A 20,823-nucleotide genomic window follows, 5' to 3' on the forward strand; every position below is an offset into this window, starting at 1 on the left:
TGGATTCGCTCCTTAATGCCCATGGAGTGCTCACATAGGACTCTGTAGAGTGCTGTTTGTACTGCCTCACTTTAAGCTCTAGGCAGACCAAGCTATCAAGCCTGCCCAGGTCTCTTTGGATTGCACATAAAAGACACATACATTAAGATACTTTTGATGAGATGGCTCAGTGGCCAGGTTCTTCTAAGTCTCCAAATAGGATGCCCTCCTTTTTACTCCCAGCTCAGCACCTCTAAATCTGCCTTCAGCTCAGTTGCTTAGGTGCCTTTAGTCATAGCTCAGCACCCCAAATCTGCTCTCAGCTTATTGTGTTTATAACCTCCTGCCTGCTGCACCAAGCCCAGTCTGGGAGGCCATCAATGGCCACTCAACCCTAGATATCAAATGGCTGGTAGTTCTTACTCCCTCTGAAGTATTAAATCCCTTCTCCTCCCTTGTGTCTACTAGCCTGCCTGGAGAAAAACTAGAAGACCTGCCTATGCCACCCAGCTGGTTGGCCAATAGCATCATTATTGAACTATCAAGAATCAGTGTTCACAGGAAGATTCCTGATCTAAGCATCAAAACCACACCCTACAGAACTCAACGCCTGTCTCCGGTTTGGAGTGGGTGATAGAGTAGTTAGAATTGGATAATTGAAATTCAAATAATTATGATAGATATGTTACTAATTGTACCTGGATAAAAGGCTCTAAGAGAGTGGTAATGGGTAACATTTAAGGCAAAAGGGAAAAAACCCTAATGCAGCAAACACAGTGGACCTACCAGAAAGACTGGGGTCTTTCTGTGCATCTGAATTTGTACTTGAACTTCTTCTGACAACTTCTTGATCACTCCATGCATTCTAAGAATAGAACAAAAAGAAAAATAAAAAAAACAAAATAAAATAAAAACCCACCAAAACAAAACAAAAAGCAAAAGCAAAAGCAAAAGCAAAAGCAAAAGCAAAAAAAAAAAAAAAAAAACCAAAAAAAAAAAAAAAAACCAAAAAACGAAACAAAAAAAAAAACAACAAAAAAACCTTGCTAAAACAGGAGGACTGAGGGAAGATTGCTTGAGGTCTTCATTGTTAACTACAACTACAAGCTACCCAATGGCTTTCAAGGCAAAATTATTTACTATTTTACTTGAAGCTTCTGTCTGGGTCAAAGAAACAGGGTTTGGGCGCAGCACCACCAGGAAACTGGAACAAATAATACTGTGGAGCTCACCACTGATATTACCGTGGTAACTGAGGGCACAGCAGAGAATACTGGTGTTAGACAATGGGTCTTGTGGTGTTCTGGATGCTTGCGATATCTATGACTCTGATATGAGTTAGAGCCATCCTGAAATCATGACTAAATGGACTCCTCCATTTCTTTGGAGCACAAAATCTGTCATCCAATTGACTGACATGATTTTTATTGGGGACCTAGCCTCTGTAGTAAGGCTAAGGCTTCTGATAGAAAATCCTTCACCAAAACACTGGATGGTCCATGGTGGTGCCAGCCAACAACCATGCCCTGCGTCCACCCTGCAGCCTCCAGAAGAGGTTTCAAGAAGTCAAAGTTACCAACATTTTATTTGTGGCTTCAGCTTGTTGTCACTTTTTATTTTAAATAAAGTGTGATTTCTGTAATAATTCCTTCTAATTTCATCCTCACATAAAACTTCACTTTTGACCTCAAATTCTACTCATGAAGTGTCACTTTTATCTGGAGTAGGCTAAGGTTTGTATTTTCCTTTTATAGCTTGCTGTAATAGCTGATTGTAGCTGTCTAAATGATGCATTCTTAAGCAATTGATGCCATCAGAATGGCTTGCAGGCTGTGTCTTTGTCATTTTCTTGATGGCAGTTGATGTATGGGGACTTAGCCCACTGTGGGTGGTACCAGCCCTAGTAAGGTGAGCAGAGGTCATAGAGAAAGGTAGCTGAGCAGATGAGTAAGCAGAGTTCCTCTCTGCTTTCAAGCCCCTGCCTTGGGTTCTTATCTTGGATTCCATTGATGATGAACTGTAACTTATGCGGTGAATAAAACCTTCACTTTCCCACATTGGCATTTTTATGTTTTCCTATAACAATAGGAAACTAACTTGAACATTCAGAATTTCCTTGAGATCTGCTCTGATAGTCCCTCCTCCTGCAGGTATGGAACCTCAGTTTTTAAATCAATAAACACAGTTCCTGGACTCTAATCTGTTCAAATATTCGCTCTGCCAACCGCATTACACTGCTTAGGTAACTATTAAATTTTTTATCTCATGACATTTTTCCTCAGCTTTTTTTTCTTTAAAATTATCTCTCTAAACATGTTAGCTCTTTCTACTTTAAAAGTTGTCCTTTGTCCCATAGTAGAATATTTATAGTCAAATTCATGAGTTTCATAAAAGCGGGTGATTTATTGTAGTAAATGTTTCTAATCACTATTTATTGCATTAATTTTATTAATTCATCCAAAACTGACCTTATTACATTATCTACTTATCCATAAAAATATAAAAGCTTTGATTTATTCAAGTCTTTAAGGTCTTTCAGAATATCAGCTGGAAAGTTCTTATATGTATTCAGGATGGATCATGGGTGCTTCATATGTCTTCTTACTAATAGTATGCTTTATAAGTGTGCTTATCCAGGGTGTTTTGTTATATATTTTAAGACTATTTTGAGTAGAATATTTCCCTGATTTCTTTCCCATGGTTTGTTTTTGGTATACAGGAAAGATAATGAGTTTTGTGTGTTATTTTGCATTCTACTACTTTTATGAATGTATTTTCAGCTTAAAGAAAAAATTTTAGAGACAAATTGTCTCTATTTAGCATCACCTCTAGCTAATTCATGGTGGTCTTTGCATTTTAAATATTTTAATTCACATTACTCTTTTATATTTTCAGATTATTATGAGGGGAATTTTTCCCAGATTTTCTCACGGTATGATTTGGATTGGCCTAAAGGAAGGCTAAGAAATTTTGTGTGCTCACATTGTATTGTGCTTTTATGAATGTATTTATCAGTCTTAAGAGACGGTGATACATTTTTAGAGTTTTTAAAATAGTATCAGGTCATCTGCAAATGAGAACGTTTTGACTTCTTCATTTTCCATTTGGGTTACCCAAGTTCACCACCCACCACTGATGCTTATTGTTATTTATTCCACTTTTCCTCTGGGTGTCTCTCTTGTCTCTTTTCATTGTTGTTACTCCCTCTCCCCCCGACTTGTTCATCCGTCCCTGCCTCTAACTAGGTCCCTCCATCCCTCTGCCTCCCATAATTATGTTGTTCCCCCTTCTAAGTGTGTTTCAAGCATCCACAGTTTGGCTTTCTGACATGTTACCCTTCATGTGATCAATGAATTGTATAGTGGGTCTTCTGAACTTTTGGGCTAACATCCATTTGTCACTAAATACATCCCATGTTATGTCCCTTTCCATCTCTGTTACTTCACTGTTTTCCAGTTCCATCCCTTTGCCTACAAAGTTCCTGGTGTATTCATTTTTGATACCCGAGTACTGTTCCTCTGTTTAAATAGAGCGCACTTTCTATACTCGTTCCTCAGTTGAGTTGAGGTCTATCGCGGTTGTTCCCAGCATTTGACTAATATAAGTAAGGCTGCTGTGAACATATTCAACCACACATCTTTGTCATATGTGGATCAGGTTTGAGTATATGTGCTGAAGTGAGTGGTAAAGCTGGGTCTTCAGGTGAAGCTATTTGCAATGTTCCCTGATCCTCCACATTGATATCCAGAGTGGCTATACAGCTAGTAATCACACCAGCTATGGAGGAGCGTTCCCCTTCCTCTACATCCCGGCCCACTCTGCTGCTGCCTCAGTTTTTAATCTTAGCCATTCTGATTGGTGTAATGAAGAATCTCAGGTTCGTTTTGATAACTAAGGATGTCGAACATTTCTTGATGTGTTTCCCAAGCATTGAGATACCTCAGTTGAGAATTCTTGGTTTAGCTCTCTATCCCAGTTTAAAAGTCGGGTTATTTGGTGTCTGGGAGTTTACCTTTTGGAGTACTTTGTATATTTTGAATTTTGGCACTCTCTCAGATATAGGGTTGGTAAAACTCTTTTCTGAATCTGTAGCTTTCTGTTTTGTCCTATTGGCAGTGTCCTTTGCTTTAAAGAAAGCTTTCAGATTGTTGAGATTTCATTCATTTACTGTTGATCTCAGAGCCCAACCCTTTGGTATTCTGTTCTCACAACTTTCTCCTGTGCAAATGTGTTCTAGGAGCTTTGGGACACTTTCCCTTCTATTAGCTTCTGCATGTTTGGTTTTATGTGGGTTTCCTTGATTCGCATGGACTTGAACTTTGTACAAAGAGATAGAAATGGATCAATTGGCACTCAACTACATGCAGACCACCAGTTAGGGTAGCATCATTTCTTAAACTGCTTACTGTTATGTTCAAAATCCTCAGTCATCAGGGAAATGCAAATCAAAACAACCCTGATGTTCCACCTCCCACCAGTCAGAATAACTAAGATCAAAAACTCAGGTGTCAGCAGATGTTGGAGAGAATGCAGAGAAAGAGCAACACTCCTCCACTGTTGGTAGGATTGCAAACTGGACAACCTCTCTGGAAATCAGTCTGGAGTTTCCTCCAAAATTGAACATTGCACTGGTGAAGACCTAGCTATACATCTCCTGGGCATATACCCAAAAGATGCTCCAACATACAACAAAGACATATGCTCCGCTATGTTCATAGCAGCCGTATTCATAACAGCCAGAAGCTGGGAAAAACCCAGATGTCCTTCAACAGAGGAATGGATACAGAAAATGTGGTACATTTACACAGTGGAGTACTAAACAGCTATTAAGAACAATGACTTCATGGAAATCTTACAGCAATGGAAGGAACTAGAAAATATCATCCTGAGTGAGGTAACCCAATCACGAGAAAACACACATTGTATGCACTCACTGATAAGTGGACATTAGCTCAAAATCTCAGATTACCCAAGATCCAATCCACAGACCACATGAAGCTCAAGAAGGATGACCAAAGTGTGGAAGCTTCAGTCCTTCTCAGAAGAGGGGAGAAAAATATTCACAAGAGGAAGTATGGAGACAAAGTTTGGAGCAGAGACTGAAGGAAAGGCTACCCAGAGACTGCCCTAACTGGGGATCCAGTCTATATACATCCATGAAACCCAGACAATATTGCTGATGCCAAGAAGTGCAAGCTGACAGGAGCCTGATATAGCTGTCTTCTGAAAGGCACTGCCAGAGCATGACAAATACAGAGGCGGATGTTTGGAGTCAACCATTGAACTGAGAACAATGGAGGAGGCAGAGAAAGGACTGAAGGAGCTGAAGGGGTTTGCAACCCCATAACAACAATAATACAAACCAACTACAGCTCCAAGAGACTAAACCACCATCAAATGGTACACATGGACAGACCCAGGGCTCCAGCAGCATATGTAGAAAAGGATTGGCTTGTTGGGCATCAATGAGAGAAGAAGCCCTTGGTCCTGTGAAGGCTACATGCCCCAGTGTAGGAGAATGTCAGGGCAGGGTGACAGGAAGGGTTGGGTGGGTGGGAGAATACCCTCAGAGAAACAGGGTGAGGGGGATGGGGTAGGAGGATATGGGTGTGAAACAGAGAAAGACTATAACATTTGAATGTAACTAAAAACAAATAAAGAATAAAAAAATTAAAATAACCTTGATCTAATATTTGGCACTAATTGATTAAAGTCAAGGCTCCCGTACTAGAATTCCCTGTTTCTCTTATTTAATATCATATCTAAACACTGGCCAAACTACTGTTGAGGCCTGCTTACAGAGCCTGGTGGCAAACCTGGAGGAGATCCCTAACCCTTACAGCATTGAATAATCAATCTGGGTGGGTTCCCTGTGGGCCCAAGAGCCAGTTTCTTGGCCTATGTCTGTGGTGAAGAGAACCTGTAAGAACTTTTCGGAGGAGTTGGTGTCATGTCCTAAAGACAGTTTATTCTACATTATGCCATCTTGTGGCTGGTCCCTCAGGGGAAGAGAGGCCTCAACATGAGCCTACCAGAGGCATCCCCTTTCTTTATATAAAATAAATCTTTTTCATCTTGAAATCTCGGAGACCACATTTACTCAGAGAGGGAGCAAGCATTTCTCTTGGCAAGAAGGATATTCATTTACTGAACAAAAGATGTGATCAGGAGTCAATTGCAAGCTCTGTTAATGGATACATATGACCACTTTGGCCTCTCCTGTCATGGAACCTGGATGCCAGACTGCACTGTGTCTGCACTAGTCAGAAGGAGAGGGTAAGAGGGGGATAAGCCAGTATGAAATGTAAAACCTGGAGCTGGTCCTGAGAGAAAAAGAAACTCAACATGTGACTACTGAGAATTGAACTCAGGACATCTGGAAGAGCAGTCAGTGTTCTTAACCACTGAGCCATCTCTCCAGCCCCAAAGCTAACACTGTCAACAAGGATGGAGCTAACCGCTAGGCTGGACTCAGATTTTGTTCCAGTTGACAAAGAAGTGTTAGCAAGGAGGAGGAGGGAAAACTTCTGAAACTCTATATCCTCTACTGCTGACACCTTGGGGGAGCTCCTGTGGCCATTTAACATCAAAAGCAGGCCACTCTAAGTTACATTAAGTGATCTTTAGTCCTAACAACCTGTCCCATGTCAAAAAATTTTGTCAGTTCAAGTCCAAGAACACAGAAAACAAAAGAACAACTAACACAAAGTGCCCTCTTTCGCAGCTGAAGTACACAGACCAGCCTGTCCATGCCACGGACAGGACAACTCAGGCTATCTGCTCCAGCCACTGGCCAGATCAAAGTCCTGTTACTGAGGCTGTCCGAGCCCTCCTTAAGCTTGCACTGAAAAGCTCTCAGGGAGAACTTTCCCTCGGGATGGAGATCCTCTAACTCCAAAGACCAGACCGAGACACCACAGGATGCAATCAGCAAGAGGATTTGGTTTATTGTCGGGATACACAGGCACAGGCACCTGCGGGCACTTCAGTCACTCGGGGGACTGGCGCGCCCCACGGAACCAAGGATGGGCTTTTATAGGATTTTGGGGAGCAGAAGCAAGCATACAGAAGCAGATGCATGGTTACAGGGATATAATTGGTGGATTCTAATATGACAAGGGTTTAGCCCGGGGGCAAGTTTCCTAGCTACCTTCCTGAAACATAACGGCTGACTCGGCCCCCCAAGGGTTCAGCCCGGGGGCAAGTTTCTTAGCTACCTTCTTGGAACATAACGACTGACTCGGCCCCCCACCAGGGTGTGGGACCTCTCCCGGGGCTTTTTTTTTCATTGTCAGGTGCTCAACCGAAGTCGTCCTGTTGCCAGGCCTTCAACCAAACACATCCTGCTTGGCAGCCGCTGTGTACTCAGTGTTCTAACCTTTCCCTGAACCAGTCATCTTAAGTACAGCCTTCCAAAATGGCGTTACTGCTGCTAAGCTGGGGTCTTTCATTCCCCCATTTTTTTTTTGTTAACTTTGAGTGAAATCTTTCACTCGACTTGGTCAAGAAATTTCTGTCTGGTGGGGGCTTATTCCCCCACTGACTCTAGGCCACAAAAGGGCTAGGAGGAGCCACGTAGGAGTTTTAACTTTAAGGGGTTTGGAGTGCGCTGAACTCTCCATGTCTGGGGTGTAGTGTTGTGATTAGTCAATTCCTCAGACCGGACTGCCTTGACGTGTGGTGCGTGGATCTAAGCCGAGACTCCGTCTACCTTTAGGGCGGTCGGGGTAGTCAGGAGGACGGTGTAGGGTCCTTTCCACCGTGGCTCCAGATTCTTGGTCTGGTGTCTGTGCACCCACACGGTGTCTCCAATCTGGAACGGGTGTGGCACCACCGGATGCTCAAGCTTGTCCTGGTAAGCAGCGGCCAAAGGTCTCCAGACGTCTCTCTGCACAATCTGTAGGGCCTGTAAATGGGCCCTCAGAGAAGGGCTGTCAGCAAAATCAGCAATGTTTGAATCAAAGAAATGGACAAATGGGGGTGGTGCTCCATATATTATTTTAAAAGGAGTTAGACCATGGGGGCCCGGGGTATTCCGGGCCCGATATAGAACTAGGGGAAGGAGGGCCACCCAATCCTTTGAGCCAGTTGCAAGCGTAAGTTTGGATAAAGTCTCCTTAATTGTTCTATTTATGTGTTTTACCTGACCTGAACTCTGGGCACAATGTAATTTTTAATTAATCCCCAACAATTTGGCCACCAACTGACTTACTTGGGAGACGAAAGCGGGCCCGTTGTCCGACCCCAACGCTTGAGGCATGTCATACCTGGGAAAGATTTCCTCGAGGAGCTTCTTGGTGACCATTTTTGTAGTCTCGTGTTTCGTGGGGAAGGCTTTGACCCATCCTGAGAAGGTGTCTACAAACACTAGGAGATACTTGTATCCATATATACCTGGTTTAATTTCAGTAAAATCAATTTCTCAATGGATGTCGGGACGGTGTCCCCTAGGACGAACTCCTTGTCTAATCATGGTCCTTTCCGGGTTAACCTGAGCGCACGCTTTGTAACTCTCAGTCACCTTTTGTATCGCTTTGTCCCGATTCAAAAAAAAAAACACAGATTTATCTCTTCCCGATCTAGTAAGGTTTTTATCTTCTTAAACCCCAAATGGGTTAATTTATGTAAAAAGGAGATCAATTCAAAAGTCATTTTCATTGGCATGACTGTCTTTTCTTTGTAGACCCACTGTTTTAGTTGAGGGTGGTAGATGGCCCCCATTTTTTTAGGAGCTCTATGTCCTCATGGGCATAAACCCAACTGGTTTGTCCCACTGGTGGGGGCGTGGGTTGGTCTGGGCTATTTAAGGGCAAGATTTGTTTGCTCATGGCCGCTTTTCGCGCCGTGGCATCGGCCAGCCGGTTTCTTCGTGCCTCTGGGTTGTGCCCTTTCTGGTGTCCTGGACAATGTACTCAGTCTTTTGGGCAAGAATAGGGCTTCTAAGAGGGCCAGAATTTTAGCCATATCTTTACCCTCAGATGTGAGCAGCCCCGCCTCCGGTAGATCTCCCCGTGGATGTGTGCCGTGGCAAAGGCATAACGGCTGTCTGTATATATATTTAGCCTCTTACCTTTTGTCATCTTGAACGCCTGAGTCAAGGCGATGAGTTCAGCCCGTTGTGCGGAGGTACCAGCAGGCAGGGCTTTCGCCCAAATCACTTTGTCCTCCGTAGTGACCGCAGCTCCAGCCTTTCGCTCTCCCTCTGCCAAGAAGCTGTTGTCATCCGTGTACCATGTGTGGTCAGCATTCTAAAGAGGCTGGTCCAATAGGTCCGGCCTGGTTCCATGTACTTCTGCGAGGATTTGTAGGCAGTCATGCTGTTTTGCCTCCTCTGGTAGAGGAAGCAAGGTGGCAGGATTGAGGGCGACTACGGGCCCAAACTGAACCCGTTCTGCATCCAGTAACAAGGCTTGGTGTGAGAATTAGAGAGCCAGCGGTCTGGGGGCTGTTTTACCAAGGCCTCCACTGCGTGGGGTGCTAGGATGGTGAGTGGCTGTCCCAAAGTCAATTTTCCAGCGTCCTTGATCAGGACAGCAATAGTAGCCACCATCTTTAGGCACGGTGGCCAGCCGGAGGCCACAGGGTCCAATTTCTTAGACAGGTAGGCCACAGGGCGTTTTCAGAGTCCCAACCTTTGTGTTAGGACCCCTTTAGCATACCCCTGTTTCTCATCGATGAACAGTTACTGAGCAAATTGTAAGGGTTTGGAACAGTCGGATGAATATCTTCTATCCTCTTGTTGACCTTTCTCAAGTCTTGTACTGGCCTATAATCTCCAGTGCCGGGTTTCTTAACAGGCAGAAGAGGCGTATTTCAAGGCGACCGGCAGGGGATTAGGATGTCTTGATCTAGAAGCCTCGTAATGTGAGGCCTTATACCTTGATAAGCTTCATGTGACAGGGGGTATTGTTTTATGGAGACTGGAGTTGTAATTAAGGGGGGCTGTTGGAGCGCCAACCCCATCCCACCAGTCTCTGCCCAAGCCAGTGTCCTGTCCCGGTTTATAGGGTTAGAACTTGAAGGGGAGTTCCGTGGGGGCCAGTTATTTGGGCCCCTCCTTCCTCAAAATGAATTTGTGCTTTTAGTTTGGTGAGCAGATCACGGCCCAGCAGAGGGTACGGGCAGTCCGGAACATGTAAGAAGGAATGGGTCACCTTACCGGTAGCCAGCTGAACCCGGCGGTCTGTAGTCCATCGGTATTGTTTCTCACCAGTAGCTCTTTGTACCCAGGCCGTCCGGTCGCTGAGTTGTCCTGAAGCTTGGGTGAGGACTGAATGCTGGGCTCCTGTGTCTACCAGGAAAGTAACCGGCTGCCCCCCAACTTTAAGCGTTACCCTGGGCTCAGGGGGGGCTCCTGGCCCTGACCTCCCTAATCTTTATCTAGAGCCAAGAGGGAGGTTCGTGGTCGAGGCTTTCGGGGTCCGCCAGGCTTCTTGGGGCACTCTCTGGCCCAGTGCCCTTTCTCTTTGTAATAGGCACATTGATCTTTATCCAGCTTCAGCCCCTTTCGAGCTCCCCCCCTATCTCCCTTCCTTTCTTGGCCCTGAACTACGGCGTCCAAGATTCGACTCAATTCTTTGTTTTTTTTTTTTTATCTCTCTCTTATTAAAAATCTTTTCAGCTTCTTTAAGTAAATCCTGTAATGTATAGCCCTGTAAATTTTCTAACCTCTGTAACTTAGTCCTGATATCTGGAGCAGCCTGCCAGATGAAGGACATAGAGACACTCGTCATTTGTCCTGGGTCATCTGGGTCATAGGGAGTGTACATACGGTAGGCCTCCTTAAGTCTCTCTAGAAAGGCGGAGGGAGTTTCCCCTGCTTCCTGTAATACCTGTTTTACCTGAGCCAAATTAGTAGGGCGTCGTATAGCCCCTCGGAGACCCGCTAGAAGCAACTGGCGATAAAGGCATAGGTGTCCCTTACCTTCAGCTGTATTAAAATCCCAGTTTGGTCCTCAGGCAGCTGGGTGGGACGCCCATCATCTCCCAGAACATGCTTTTTGGCCTCTAGGAACACTCTTTGTTTTTTTTTTTTTTTTCCTGAGGTTAAGAGGGCCTGTAAGAGCTGTTGGCAGTCATCCCAAGTAGGCTGGTGGGTAAGTAAAACAGATTCTATTAGGTCAGTGAGTGCCACCGGATCTTTGGAGAAAGAAGGGTTGTGTTGTTTCCAATTGTAAATGTCAGCTGCTGAAAACGGCCAGTATTGGGTCTGGCCACCGGTTCCCTGTCTAAGTGGGAAATCCTGGGAGGTTGTATCTGGCATCACCTCGCGCTTATTGCGCAATCTCCCTGCGACAGGGGAGAAACCCTTATCAGACTGTGGCCCGGCAACTGATCTGGCCGGCGGCTCTGCCTCCTCTGTTTTAGCCGGGCCTGTCAGAGAGAAGATCTATGAGAGGGGAGTTTGGGTCTGCCGGGAGGACAGGTTTTTTTAGAAGGCTCTGATTTCACAAAGGTAGAGAGAGGAAGACGTGGCAGGCGGACCGGGCGGGGCCGAGGGGACAGGCTGGGGGTTGAGGGGAGGCCAATTCGGGTCCACGAAGGGTTCCGCCCAGGGGGGGGGGTTTAAGGCGAGACTCTCTCAAGTGATAATATAAGAAACCTGGTCAGGATGTCCGTGGACGACCCAATCTTTAACCTGTAAAATAATGATCTTATTAAATGTGTCATTCACTGGCCATCCCGCTCCGAAAGTGGGCCACTCGGATGTGCAGAGAGTCTGCCATTTTCCTTTTTTTTTTTTTTTAACCTCGACGGACTGGTTGTGTGCCCGGTCGTGGACGTCTTCCCAATGATCAAGAGTGAGACTTAGGGGCATTGTTAGGGACTGTCCCATGTTAGTTCTAAGGAAGATTAGGACACAGAGAAAACAAACAACACCAACAGTCAAACAAACAACAGACAGGCGTGCTGCACGGCGTTGGTACCAAACTGAAAGCAAAAAGTCAGATGGAGGTGGCAAAGGTCCGGGGCCCTCTGAAAGCCAAAAATACAGACAGAGGTGCCGTTAGTCCGGATCTTTCTCCTCTCCCAGATTGGGCCCCGAAAAGTCGGGCCCCAACACCCTTGGAACGTCTTCCAGGGCTGCGGGGCGAGAAGTCCGAGCTCGTCAGCTCCTTCTTCGTCCCACCCAAATTCCAAACAACCTGGCTGAGCGCTCACAGAACAGACCTGGCTGAGCGCTCACAGAACAGACAGAATAAGGCAGAACGAGACAGAATCAGAAGGCTGGCTTACCTCCCAGTGGGTGGTCGGTGGTCCCTGGGTGGAGGATCTCCTTTCCCGGCCCATGCACCAAATGAAAAGCTCTCAGGGAGAACTTTCCCTCGGGATGGAGATCCTCTAACTCCAAAGACCAGACTGAGACACCACAGGATGCAATCAGCAAGAGGATTTGGTTTATTGTCGGGATACACAGGCACAGGCACCTGCGGGCGCTTCAGTCACTCGGGGGACTGGCGCGCCCCACGGAACCAAGGATGGGCTTTTATAGGATTTTGGGGAGCAGAAGCAAGCATACAGAAGCAGATGCATGGTTACAGGGATATAATTGGTGGATTCTAATATGGCAAGGGTTTAGCCCGGGGGCAAGTTTCCTAGCTACCTTCCTGAAACATAACGGCTGACTCGGCCCCCCCAAGGGTTCAGCCCGGGGGCAAGTTTCTTAGCTACCTTCTTGGAACATAACGACTGACTCGGCCCCCCACCAGGGTGTGGGACCTCTCCCGGGGCTTTTTTTTTCATTGTCAGGTGCTCAACCGAAGTCGTCCTGTTGCCAGGCCTTCAACCAAGCACATCCTGCTTGGCAGCCGCTGTGTACTCAGTGTTCTAACCTTTCCCTGAACCAGTCATCTTAAGTACAGCCTTGCAAAATGGCGTTACTGCTGCTAAGCTGGGGTCTTTCAGCACATATGAATCTGACCAAAAGCAGAACATAAAGAAGCTAGATAGAGGAGACGTAGACAACTGTTGTACATTGCTCAAGCTGTCACTTCCCTGATTCACCACTCTCCTGTGGGTCCCCCACAAGAGGTGAGTTTACTGGCCAATACACAAAATGTGAGGTACGAATTGAACTACTACCTGGACCTCATGAAATGTGAGTCACAGAGGAGGAAATCTATGCAAAAGCAAGAGTTTAGTCATTCCAAACTATCGGGATCATCCCATTTCAAAGACAGAAGTCCCTGAGCAGTCTCTAACAGAAAGTTATATACTTGCAATTAGGGTAGAATTCAAACAATTGGGTCAGAATTTGGACAAAGGTAACTAGATAGGGTACTATCAGTGGGGAGAAGCAATCTCCAAATTGACTTTCAGTCAGTGGACTGTTCTGGGACTTTCTGAGGGAGTCAGATGGGGAGTCACTGGTGGCTTTTTCAACAGTCTGGTTTGCAGCTGTTCCAGGAACTATACTAGCTCTACTCCTCCTGGAAGGCAGGGGTTCTTCTGTGCTCAGAAGTTGGTGGTGGAATTTTCCCACTGGCCTCAGATTGGCCCCAACTCTGTCTCTTTCATGGGAACTTTGGATTTGGAAAGCTGTGGAAATGCTTTACATAGGCCTTAATGGGCTATCCGAGAACAAATATGGAGGACTTTGTTCCTGAAAGTGGTTTAAATTGTGTGAATCTGTCCCAAGCATTCTGTGAAGAATTTCAATATTTGCCTAGAGACTCTTTGGGGAGGTTTTATGGTAAAGAATGTGGCTACCTTTTGCACTTGTCTGAATAATCTGCCTGAGACCTAGGTGAAGAGAATCAGATAAATTGAATTGAAAAAGGAAGTCTCAGAAACAGCCTTCATAGACTATGTTTTCTGGTTAAGTCTCATGAAGAGTGTTTAGAATGAGCTTAGCAAGCTGAGAAAGAAAAAATATAAACTACATGTCTCAGGTATTAAAGCCTATCAGGAAGTGAAATAGAGGTGAATCCTGTATTCAAGGAGATAACAAGTAAAGAGAGTGGGACTGTATCCAGCTAAATTTAAATCCAGGCCTGATGGTACACACCATTAATCCTAGACGATAAAGCCAAGCAGATCACCGAGGTCAAGGACACCCTGAGACAGAACAAGTTCTAGGTGAAGGGAAGTTTCAATAGAGAAATGGTAGTCCACAGCTTTGATCTCATGAGACAGGCATGAAGATCTGAGTTCAAGGTCAATCTACACAGCAAAATCCAGGACAGGCAAGCTGAGGCAGGGAAGGAGTTGGAAAAGAGTAAGCTACTGATAGTGTAATAGAACAAGGTGAGCAATTCCAGCATCTCCGAGCAGCAGAAGTCAGCAGCTTTGCCCACACAGCCCTGCCTTTAGAGTACAGAATAGAAGGGACTACTGGACAATTGGTGCTGGTTCACTGGAGCTAAGAAATTAGTGGTGATTAAAATGAGACCAGCATCAAAGTGGTAAAATCTTACGGGGAGTGCTTTTTGAGAGCACAAAGAAGCTGGGTTATAGAAAGAGCCAAGGTTGTACCTGGTGCTACAGCTCTCCTTGGTAAAATCTAACAGTCACCCAGTTGGTACTGGTTTTGAAGACAGGAAAGGGTCATGAAGAGTAGGTGAGGCTTGACACTGTGAGATGCCATGGAAGGCCATTAGTGAAGGTGATGACTCCATTTTTCTTGATGGCCCAGGACTTAAGAGGTCATGCAAAAAATTTGGGACTGGGCACCATGAAAAGAGCCTATGTAAGGCTCTTGGTGAAGCCTAGTTGCAGTGAAAGACCCCAGTTCATTGGAAATTACAACGCCACTGGATGATCACCAAGAACAGAAGCATCAGTAGTATGGATCAACCTGAGGTTAGACTGCTACAGAGGGCAGAGCTGGAGACGTGACCCCAACTCTTCGGAGGAGCCCAGATCATGTGTGGGTCCCAGATACTGAAGGAAGAAGCTGTAACATTGAAGTCGCCTTGGACACATAAGGATGTTTGAGATGGCAGAGCCATGGACTCTCTACTGAGGAAAGCTGCTAACAAGGAGTGCAACCAGCACAGCAGAAAACTTTTCTTGCAATCAACAAAGATCAAAAGGGAGTTGGAGATCTGAAGACCACTGTGACATCAGACATGGAGATGCAGAGTTTAAAGTTTACCCAGCTGGGTTCCTGTCTAGCATGGGTGTTACAGCTAAGTGCTTGGGTCAATCTCAGATGAGACGTTCAACTTTACACTGAACATTTTTAAGATTGCTATGAAATATGGGAATTCTGGAAGTTGACTTAATGGAATTGCATTGTACTATGTTTAGATGTGGCCCCCATAGTCTCATATGTTTGAACAAGCCTCTGGAAGCCTCAGAGTGGAATGAGAAGGTTTGTATATGCTTGGCCCAGGGAGTGGTACTATTATAAGGTATGGCTCCTTTGGAGTAGGTATTTCCTTGTTGGGTCAGGTGTTTCTCTGTGGGTCTGGGCTTTAAGACCCTCATCTGAGCTGCCTGAAACTGAGTATTCTGCTAGCAAACATCAGATGAAGATGTAGAACTCTCAGCTCCTACGGCACCATATCTGCTTAGATGCTGCCAGGCTCCCACCTTGATGATAAAGAACTGAAAATCTGAACCTTTAAGCCAGCTCCAATTAAATGCTGTCCTTTATAACATTTGTCTTAGTCATGATATCTGTTCAGAGCAGTGAAACCCTAACTAAAAACTTCACATAGATGCCTGGAAGTCTAGATAATTAGCATGCATGCCCCATAAATGTGTCCCTACATATCTCAAGAAACACTTTGTTCAGGTATGATCCATGGTAACTAACAAAGAACACAATGAAGTACAAAAGTCCATGGAAGGGGCTGGAGAGATGGCTCATCATTTGAGAATTTCTTTCTCAAAAGACCTGCAGGGCACCTAACAATCCTCTGTCACTTAAGTTCCAGGTGAAACACAATGACCTCTTCTGGCCTTTGGGGAATAGCATGTACAGACCTACAGAAGGCAAAACACTCATCAATATAAAATAAATCATCAACAACAATAAACAAAAGCAAAAGTACCCAAAGGAAGGAAAATCAAAGGAGAAAACTCATAGGGCACCTTTGCTTGGATATTTTGTCCAGCTTTTAAAGAAATCTAGAACCTGAATTGTAAACCATGTAGTCTGCTTGAGTTGAAATCCCAAATGGGACATAGTACATTGTCAAGAACAAAAGTCATCATCCTAATCAAGAAGAACAAGAAAACAACCAACCATAAAAGCCCTATCCCTTGAAAGGTCTTGCTATTTATTATCTCTTCTGTGCAGTTACAATTGATATTATGTTTGAAGGAAACCAAAAGCAAGCAATCCTGTTCATGACTGCTTCTATACTCCCTATAATATGGTTTTATTTCCTGGGATATACTACAGAAAACCTGATGAATATTCCATTAATATGTTCAACACTCTCATCCACAAAAGAGTATATTTTAGCAGTAGCTAAATATTTGATAAGGATACAGCATTGATAATTTTTTGTCATGAAGTTGGTGTTCAGAGTTGGACACACAATCTACACTGAAAGTACAATTTTCTTTGTATCTCAGTCTGACTGGGAAGTAATTATGATGGCCAATCCCTGTGAGAATGCAGAGATCTATCTCTGCCTGAGAGCTGTGGGATTTCAGATGGTTATATCACACGTCAATAAAGAAGGTTCTTAAGAGTGACGAGTTCGAGATCACTGTTTAATTCTCACGGATACATTCAATTTACTCAAAAGTAACAGGACACAAGGATTCAGTATCTGCAGTGTAGATGGTCTTGCTGGCCTCATCTCAGAACCTCTTTCCCTCCTCACAGGATGCTTGCAGTTCAGTCTACTCCACCAGTTTTCTGTTCTCATTCATCAAAATCCTTACATTCTTCTTCAATTCGTTGCATTCATTCAGGAGGTGGAAGTTTCTGATGCTGAATCAAAAACAAATAATGGTAAATCCCAGGCAGTTTCTATTTGCCTGCCACTCCTGCAAGTACAATCATCCCTTCAAGGGCCCTCATCCCCAGGCATCTCCAGACTCGAGCCACAGTTTACATGTTAGCACCAATTAGAGGCAGGTCAAATCCTGAGTCCGCACTCCATGGGAATCAAAGTACTTCAGAAACTCCTGACACTAGAGGGTGTATGCACATCAAAGAAGAGGAAATGGTGCGTATGGGTGCTTATGTATCCATGGTATTCTAAAGCCATTGGCAGGTAGAGGGCCAATCCCCTCTGAGGGCTGATAGAAGACCCAGCAGCTTTACAGTCTTTCCATGTGTTTCTCATGGATCAAAGATCTTTCTTCAAAGTCATAGCTGGACAGAAATATTCCCTGCCTAGTGCTGGGGTCTCCTTTCTGTCAGTGACTCACCGGTAGGAATTGTTCTCTTGTTTGAGCTCCTTGTACTTCTCCATGGCATCACTTATCCAGTTGGTCATCTTATGCATATCCATCGTTCTCATCTCATGTTGGGATTTAAGCATTGGCAATTCAACGTTCAGCCTGTGATAGAACATGGCCCAAGGAGCAAATAACTGTCTGAACTCATGATTTCAGAATTAGGTGAAGTGTAAATAAAAAATAGCCAGTAAAAAATTCAAATTCAAGGAATGGGGGCTAGGGAAGAAAGTGGAAAACTCAAAGACCACAGCAAAAACACAACAGTGAGACTCAAACCATAACTCTTCCATAGAAAATGTTTCTCTGCCAATCAGCACACATTTGTTTTGAAATAAGGACTTCTTAAAAGGCTGGTGAGATACGGTCCTACAAAGACCCTCTGTATAGGAGCAGGGAGAGTCTGAGGGCTGCATGTTTAGGAATAACAAGTGTCAAGAATTTATTCCCACAGTGACCTTTTCTAGGTCACAATAAACCATCCTTGGATAGTTAAAAAGAAAATAAAGTTCAAAGCAGGAAAATAATAAATAAATAAATAAATAAGTAAATAAATAAGTAAATAAATAAGTGAAATCAGAGTGTTCTCTGGACTACCTAAGCCCAGTATATACCACAAAATTGCTCCTTCCTATTGGTGCTGGTTAAACTAATTATCCTGGGCATTGGACGGCAGAGCCAGGGGACCAAATGGAGGGAGCTGACCTTCAAGATCTGGCCAGGTCAGCATGAAGGAATTGAACAGTTGTGTAAGAAGTATAAGATGTGTCCTCCAGTCTGTGCCATAGCCTTGGGTCCAACAGAAAGATGTGATGATATTTCTCTTGTTTTGAAAGCAGGGATTCTCAATCCTTGGTTCCCATTGTTACATGATTCCCAGAGGCCATAACTACTTTTTACAGGGAAGAGGATTTATAACACCTCCTCCCCTTGGGAGATTCCTATGTGCGAACAAGGTAAACAGAAGGAGCAAAGTGCTCTGTTGATCAATGACGGCCTTCACGTACTCACCACTATCATGACCTGCAAACTGTTCATCAAACAAATCCTCAGACCCAATCAAAGGTCCCAGACTCCCTGATCCTGAGCAAAACACTCACAAATACTTTCTCATACATACATACATACCAACCCATATACAAACATAATTAGAATGCCAACTTTATCATGGAGGGCCATAGAATCAGTGTATAACGACCTAAATCAGAGTAAAAGAGTGATGACATTCAGACATTTCATTCACACACTTAGATGCAGCAAGTGTGACCAGGTCCTTCCAGCTGCTGAAAAAAACCAATCCAACTCCAGAGAGCTCAGGGTCGAGTACAAGAGAGGTTGACCCTAAACACACAGCACCTGGCTTATCTCACAGGCCAGCACCTGCCAAGGCTCCTTAAAATCCAGGATGAGAGGTGAAACACTTTCTTGATGTGAGGAAATCTTGGCTTAGCAGAGAGAGCACAAGACAGTCAATAGGTTACAGGGCATAATGACTACCTGTCGTTCAAACCATCATTGACATAAAGGTCCAGGATTTGAGAAAGTACATCCCGCTCGAATTTACACTTCTGGATTTCGAATTTTAGTTCCTTCAATTTCCTTAAACGCTTTTCATGGTTACTGATGAAATTTTCTGAAGATGCCTTCCTACCGAACCCTGTAGATAGATAAACACAAGGGATTGTACATATTTGATAGCCCATGGGTAGAAAAGACCATTCTGAGTCTCAAAAAGGAGGTTGAGGAAGAGGAAAGGCTGGAGAGTTTTTGAATCCCTGAAAGAGGAGAAAAATCTATCTTTAATCTGGACTTTTAAGCTATTTCCCTCTTTCCAACTTCGATTGCCATACATATGCCACACTCACTATTACAGGATCACTCATCCTGAAAGAATATACCTCAGACATAAAGATTTGGGACATTGTCAGCAGATATCAGATGTGGAGCAGGTAAGTCCTGGAGTTCACAGCACCATCAAACCCTAATCGTGTGTTTAAGCCCAAAGTGTCTGAGACCTCAATATATGACTAGGGGGTGCATCCTTCCTTGTTCTTGTCATCACAGACTTATGGAACCTACAGTAATCTAGAGGATGAAGTGCTTCAGCACCCAACCATGAATGGGCACATTGTTGTTCTCATAGGGCTTCCTCCTGGTATTCCTTGGCAGTAGAAATTAAAATCTCATAGAAAAGAAACTGCAGGCCTGCCAATTCCTGGCTCTCTGTCAAATTAATCATCAGGACTCTTGATTCTGCAATTGACAAATTCCAAGGCTCCTATTTGTAAGGCCGACTCCTGAAAGGCACAGCTCAAACATACCTCCTGGAGGAAGTTCCCCAACTCTACCCAGTACTCACTGTGCCTTCCCCAGAATGATTTCATTCTTCCGTACTTACAAGACAGAAGGCCAGCTTTCTTCTGCCTCGGTCTGGTCTCTTCTTGGTCTCTCCTCTCCTTCTGAACGAGCTGGAGCAGCTGGTGAAACATGCCTGTTTGTGAACCCAAAAGGCACTGAAGGAATTCCACAGGCAGTTGGTGTCACCACAACACTGGTGACATCACAGAAGATTCTAGTGCTCTCTTAGGTACAAGAGATTGTCCAAGGAAGAGATTACTGATGATGTCACTGGGAAGTTCTATGGCCTACCTGCTATCCAGCTCACCCAAAAGCAACCAATTTCTATGGGGCCCTTTTCTGCAGCCTCTCCTGTGACCCAGGGAATATCCTTTGGCAACTTCTCCTCCAAAGTTAGATATTTCTCTCTGCTCCATCGGATGTCATCAATGCTCTTGATGGGGAGAGTTAGTTACAACCCTGAATTGGATAAGAGATTTTTGTTAGTACCCAAATCTCTAGGGACCATAAATGAGGGAGATTTCTCTCAATAATAAATCTACACCTGAGACAATGCATATACATACAGTCCAATTCCCAAAGTTTCCCTGTTTCCTAGAGGCCAATATATTTCTTCTATACTTTTAATTTTACAAAACCTGAATAATATTTGCTTACTGTGCATTCCTTGATAGCCAGCACTATTTCCACATCCACGTCAATGTATTTCACAAAGTAAATGGTTTATAATCCTGCTTTGTGCAATAAAAACTCCCTTTTCTTGGGAATATAGGGGATCAACTACAGGGCAAATATAAAATCATAAATTTCTGTCCCTTCTTTTACATATTAAGTTGGACATCATCCCTTTCTCAAATATAGCCAGACAATTAAATTGGTCATCAGTGAGTAAATATCAACCTGGACTGCGTGTTACTATATTGTAGCCCGATAGCCATCACTTCTCCAATATCTGTCTTCCTTAATTTCCAAGTCCAGGCATGAGGATATTGGGGGTTGCCCCTTGATACTTTACTCCTAGCAAACATAAGAATCAGCAGGATGGGCAGGGAGTCAAATGGCCTGAGGTCAGGTTAAACCTCAATTTTAGTGGGTCCATAAGTTCAGGGGAAAGTCCATTTG

At 44.3% G+C, this 20,823-nt stretch overlaps 1 long non-coding RNA gene and 1 pseudogene across 1 annotated transcript; both read right to left on the reverse strand.

Moving 5' to 3' along the window:
* Positions 1-6,901: 6,901 nt before the first annotated feature.
* On the reverse strand, positions 6,902-12,151 carry LOC134482087 (uncharacterized). The gene is made up of 2 exons (XR_010058111.1): positions 9,050-12,151; positions 6,902-7,910 (listed from the first exon to the last, which is right to left on the reverse strand). It is a non-coding gene; the product is annotated as an uncharacterized LOC134482087 (long non-coding RNA).
* A 4,485-nt stretch (positions 12,152-16,636) lies between these two features.
* LOC134478808 (uncharacterized) lies at positions 16,637-20,595 on the reverse strand (annotated as a pseudogene).
* Between the last annotated feature and the right edge of the window lie 228 nt (positions 20,596-20,823).

The sequence above is a fragment of the Rattus norvegicus genome, chromosome 15, assembly GCF_036323735.1.
Source record: "Rattus norvegicus strain BN/NHsdMcwi chromosome 15, GRCr8, whole genome shotgun sequence".
Taxonomy (NCBI): Eukaryota; Metazoa; Chordata; class Mammalia; order Rodentia; family Muridae; genus Rattus; species Rattus norvegicus.